The sequence below is a fragment of the Triticum aestivum genome, chromosome 3D (genome assembly GCF_018294505.1).
Source record: "Triticum aestivum cultivar Chinese Spring chromosome 3D, IWGSC CS RefSeq v2.1, whole genome shotgun sequence".
NCBI classification, from domain to species: domain Eukaryota; kingdom Viridiplantae; phylum Streptophyta; class Magnoliopsida; order Poales; family Poaceae; genus Triticum; species Triticum aestivum.
Window position 1 is genome coordinate 318803065 of NC_057802.1, and position 6000 is coordinate 318809064.

Below are 6000 nucleotides of genomic sequence, written 5' to 3' on the forward strand. Positions count from 1 at the left end.
ACTCCTCCATTAACTCCGCGTGGAAGCCGAGAAACCTACTCCGGTCACACTTCCGTTCATGAACGGGCCGACATTCAACGCAACACCGGCCGAACTCCTATCGTCCACCCTCTATTTAAATGAGGACAGACGCGGGCCAAGAACCATATCCCTTCGCCGTTCCCCCAATCTCTTCCTTCACCAATCTTCCGATGGCTTTCGAAGAGCAGTTCTCCGGCATACAAGCCGGCTGGGTGGCCCGCCGAGCCCGCCGGATACGAGCGAGGCAGCTCCCTGCTCCACCTCCCGCGCCTCACCCGACAAAGCAAGTTGCTGCCCCAAGCCGCGCATGCTTCAGCAACTCGCTGCTCCAGGCCCACTCGATGAGGAGTGGCGAGTTGCTCCACGTCGGCACTGCAGTGAGCATGGCGGCACGGGTGTCATCTTTGCCGTCAACGATTGCGCCTCCCGTGTCTGCAGTCGCGCCTCCCGTGCATGTGACAGCGCCTCTCGTGCATGCGACCGCTCCTCCCGTGCCCGCAACCGCGCCATGCAGGCAGAGGCAGAAGCCGGGTGGTGCGGAGAGAGCAACGAGCCGGTGGCCGGTGCCTGCGCGTCTGCCGCCATCATCGAGAAGTAGAACATGAGAGTCCACCGCCGCTTGGGTCCCATGAAGGCCATCACCTAGGTGATACCGGCGTACAGAGTCGGTGTCTTGCCCGATTCTTCTCTTTCCAGGACCTCGGTCTATCCCACGTGGGCTTCACGGAAGCGGAGGCGCCGCCTTCCCCTCCTGCTGAAGCATCAGCCGAGGGTTCCACTCCGATGAGTGGTGGGGAAGCGAGCCGTCCTTTGCGTTGAAGCATATACCTCCAAGCCTCCCGGCAGTCCGGTGATGAGGCTGCCGGACATGAGGAAGACAAAGGGATCCGCGGGCGGCGATTTAGATTAGGTATTAATTATACCTTCGTAGACGGACTAGCATCATTTATGTAAATGTACCGAAATCCGTCATGTTTATAAAAAAAATCGCCTTTTTTTACATAAAATCCATCATATTTGTATGATATCCGACCATGTTTGCACGAATTTCGTTCGGTTCATTTGAGTTATTATAAAAATGCATGCGGCTAGTGTTAGATGATGGTTGCCTCCGCATCCGTGTCTGCGAATTGGTCCCCCTATTCGTGAATGGATGCGAGAGATTTTTTACGGGTTGCCGTTGGAGATGACATTGTTTGTAGTCTGCTGAACGAAGATGTATCCTTAAGACTACCCACAGTGGGAGTAACATATGTAGTAACATAGACTAGTAACATGAGCATGTTACTAATCTATGTTACTATCCATTGTCGCTAGTCTAATTCGTGCGTCGTCATTCGTTTGTGTAAAGACATTTGCTACACTATCGAGAGCTAGGAGATAAAAATACTACTAGTACTAAAATATCACTAGTCATCCAGCCATCCCTGACAATATTAGCTCAGGGTCACCCACAAGCCGCAACCACAGTGATTGTTCCTAATCACCGAGTTTTGACTTTTCCCATGCGTGGCAACTTTTCCCTTAAGGCGAGGAGCCCAAGAAAGCAAAGCAAAAAAGCTCCCTTGTGACCACAACCACATGGACACACACTAGTTGGCCTGCCTGTCTGAGACGGTCCATCAGGCAGAGAGCAGAGCACCATGCGCTCACCGCTGCACGTACGGTCAGCACCACCACCACCCAAGCAGACGCAGAGCAGCACGTCCCCCTTCGCAGAGCTACTAGAAGATGGCCTTTCCTGCGCCACGCATGGGCACGGGCAGGGCAGATGGTCACGTGGATCGTGGATAGAGGCAGAGGCAGAGGCAGGGGGGCGGGAGGGTTTTATGTAAGCGCACGGATTCTCAGGTGCCCGACGCAAAGCTTCGCCTTCGCTCGCCGCAGATTGGTGTCAGTGTCCCGGGCGCAGGGCGGGCAGTTGAGTAGTGCAGTGCTGATGGGGTATTGCGTCCAGAGTCGAGATTCGCGCGTGGTTCGGTCGATCACGTGAATTGAGGGCCCCCATTACTCGTGAGTATGCATTGCATTGCATTTCATCCCATGGCATGGTGGTGGTGGGTGAAACACTATGGTCTATGGACGTGACCTTCTCCGCCGCCGGTGCTCCAGGGTTTTGACCACTGTGTCTTGGATGGTTCTTTGTTTTCAGCACGCCACAGGGTTGCGGGTGCTGGTAAAAGTAAAAAAAAAAAAACTTCGATCCGTCTTCATTCGACCGAGGGGTTCAACTTCTAGCCAGATAACTATACAGATACTGTTGTACACAAAGTGTGTGGGTACTGTGCATAAGACCAACTTTAGTAAGGCCTTGCCTCTCGAATCATTATTACCAGCATGGCCACGGCTTGGCTTGGCTTGGCGTGCGAGGTCGCCGAAATGTGTACACCGGGCAACGTGATGTGACCAAAGCGTAAGATGGATGGGTATCTTGGACATGTCCCGCCACCCCGCCTCCACCTCCTAGCTACCCAAACTGAAGAAGGGGAAGAGACAAGTCAAGCGGCGAGCTAGACTCTTTTACTCAAGAATCGGCAGGAGAGCAGAGAGCTGCTGCTCTTGAGACTCACACGAGTGTTCGCTCCCTTTTTCTTTTCTTTTTTTGCGAGGGAGTGTCCGCTCACTTGTTCTACCTAACGTGTGAGGCCAACTCGAGCGCGCAACCCCATCTTGTCCGGGTGCGTCCGTTTGAGATAAAACGGACGAACCAGACGGCCCAGCGCGCGGGCGCAAACGGACATTTGTCCGTTTTCTGTCCGCTTTCGACCCATCCCGACCCAAGTTTACGCCGCTTTTGGGGTGAAACCGACATCAAGTGGACAGGCGGGCCGTGTGCGCGTGTCCTTCACTGGCCCGCCCGTCGGTGGCACAGGGACGCCTTTTTCTATCCGCCCCCTCCATCCCTCCGGCCTCACCTCCTCCACTCTTCCCCTCGCCGCCGTCGCTGCCGCTGCCATTGCAGTTCTGCAGCTTGGACGCGCGCTCGCCCATCCCCTTCCCCTCGGCGCCACCGAGCTACCCAACCACGGCCACCTGATTTGCGCACCCGGCGGCCGGATTTGGGGCGGATCCGGTCGGTCTTCAGTTCGCCCTGCTGTGGGAGGCCGCGCCGCGCCATGGACTGGTCGGGCATCGGGACCACTTATTAAGTGCGACCACTGCCCAAAGAAGGTCGTGCGCCGCGTGTCTACAACACCGGAACATCCCGGATGAGTGTTCATCAAGTGCTGAAACGATGGGGTATGTGCTCTTTTTAGCTTCGGTTGTGCTCTTGGATTTGACTACTTGTGCTAACTTAAAATTTTATTGTGTAGCATGGATGCAAGTTTTGGTATTGGGAAGAAGAGTACATCGATATATTGATAGAGCGTAATTTAGTAGATGTTCGTGCACTTTTAGCTAGCGTAGAGGTTAGAGATGAGACTAGTGCATTTGTTGCTAGAATAGAGGCACGCAAGAGAGGAAGCAATCTCTACTTCTTTAGACTCGAAGAAAAAAGAAGCACGCAAGATCGAGCCTCCTCCGCAGATCAACAATGAATGCATCGAGAATGCACTAATCCAACTTACAGAAACAGTTATGGAAGTTGGATATCTTCTAAAATGTATTCTTGTGGTTTTTATTTTTTTCCTTGCTTTTTTAGTCAAAATTTGGTGATGTATTCTCATGTATAAAAAATGAATGATGAAAAAAAAAGTTAAAGGCTTGCAAAGAAAAATGTACGCGGACAGGATGCGCCCGGGATACGTCCACATTGGGCGCACGGCCACCGTATTCCAAAAACTGCACGAATACGACCCATTGCCCTACCCAAACACACAGAATCCGGATAAAACAAACATCCATTTAAGAACGCGTAGTGGAGTTGGCCTAAGCAGAGCGCTGCGCGCAGTTTGCCAAAAGCAGTTTCCTCTTGCTGGTCCAAATTGCTGCGGCGCGGACGTTTGATTAGGAGACAGCCGCCAGCCGGTGCTCAGGGTCACGAAATCAGGCTCCCAGTTGGAACTAACAGGATGCAAGTTTAGTTTTTTTGAAACTAGGCAAAAGACTTGCCACTTTCATTGATTAAGAAAAAGGTTTAGAGATTTTGGCAAAAATACACGAGGTCGCCGAAATGTGTACGCCGGGCAACGTGATGTGACCAAAGCGTAAGATGGATGGGTATCCTTGGACACGTGCCGCCACCCCGCCTCCGCCTAGCTCCCCAAACTGAAGAAGGGGACCGGACGGGACAAGTCAAGAGGCGAGATAGACTTTTTTTTGCGGGATAGATAGACTCTTTTCGTGAAGAATCGGCACGAGAGTTGCTCGTTAGGCCAACTCCGGTTTGGTCGGATTTTTTTCCTTTTGGGGGCGGTAATGGATTCGTTCATGTCCGCTTTTGTCCGTTAGGGTGTAGGTGTGCCTAACGCGCGGCCGCACGCCAAATCATGTTCGGGGTGGACGTGATTAAAAAACAAAAAAAAATGCCCAAAAAAGTAAATAAACGTAAATATAAAAACATAAAACATAAATTAACCATCACGGCCACAAAACGGCCCAGTTTCACGGTTCACATTGCCATAATTAACATAAAAAAACAAAATAAAGCCGCCACCTGCGCGCTCCTTCCGTGGCCGTCGCCGTCTTCAGTTTCACGGTTCACATTGCCAGGCTCGAGTGGGGAGTGTGGACGACGACCGGTCCACTACTTCCTCATTTAAGAAAGACGACGACCGTTCGCCTGGGCAGATGACAGGTGGGGCCGACAGCGCGTGCGCATTAATGTCGGGCGGTGGGAGGTAGGTGGTCGCGTGCCACGCGGCCCCGAAGCAGACGAGCGACGCGTCTGTTCGTGAAATGGGTCGACCCGGACACAAAACAGACCAGATGGGTCCAGGCCGTCGCGCGCTGGGCCGTCTGGTTTATCCCTTTTATCCCAAATGGATGGGGCCGAACGGGATGGGGTCGTGCGGTGGAGTTGACCTTAGACTCACGCGAGTGTCCGTTCACTTGTCTTGTGTACCGTGGAAAAAAAATCTCTAGCACCTTTATATAAAATAACCGTCAATTTATGGTATGACGTAAAAAAAACTCTGAACAGTCACCGTAAACACGTTTGAGCTGTAAAATTTTTTGGGGGGCGCGTAAATTGCCCCTCCAACCCGCGAAAACCCAGTCACCCCCACCCCATCGGTGCACTGTATCCGCGAAAGCGGTTGGCGGGAGGAACATTTCAGCGCGCGCGTTCCCCATCCCCCCTCCCGCAGTCGCCCGGCACCGTCGCCAGTCGCCTACAATTCTGGCTATTTCTGCCGAAGGAATCACGCCGCCCGGCCGCACTAGACCTGGGACCACGCCACCGCTTTGACGGCGCCCCGCCGAGCAGAGCCGTCCCCGGGTCGCCGCCGCCCCGGAGCATCCATAGCCGGCGAGCCCCCTTTTCTGCCACTTCTAGATCGACCACAACAAATGAATTTCCGTTGATGCGAGCTTAGGTGTGTTTTTGTAGATGGGTTTGAGCCCTTGCGAGGAATTTTTGCTCGAGGATTTGTCGTCGTCCGACAACTCGTACGTAGAGTCGATGCTCAAGCGCCATCGGCAGCAGATGGTGGTGGTGATCCTAGCCATGAAGGATCTTGAGGATTGGAACCGCAAGAGGCGGCAAGTGAAGGAGCTCATAATTCTATGTAATATGCGAGATATGTGTCAAATTCAGAAGATAAAAACCACGTGTTTTGCAGGCTGGGGGTCTGTTCGGCCGTAGCCCGCGCCAATCCGCAAAACACGTTTTTCAAGAACGGTAAACACACTATAAAGATTCACGATATAAGAGATCTGCTAGAGATGCTCTAAGCAGAGTGCTGCCTGCAGTTTGCCAACAACAGTTTCCAGTCACTGCTTTCTGGTCCAAACTGCTGTGGCGCCGATGTTTGATTAGGAGACAGCCGCCGGCCGGTGCTTGTGGTCACGAAATCAGGCGCTAAGAGCATCTCTAGC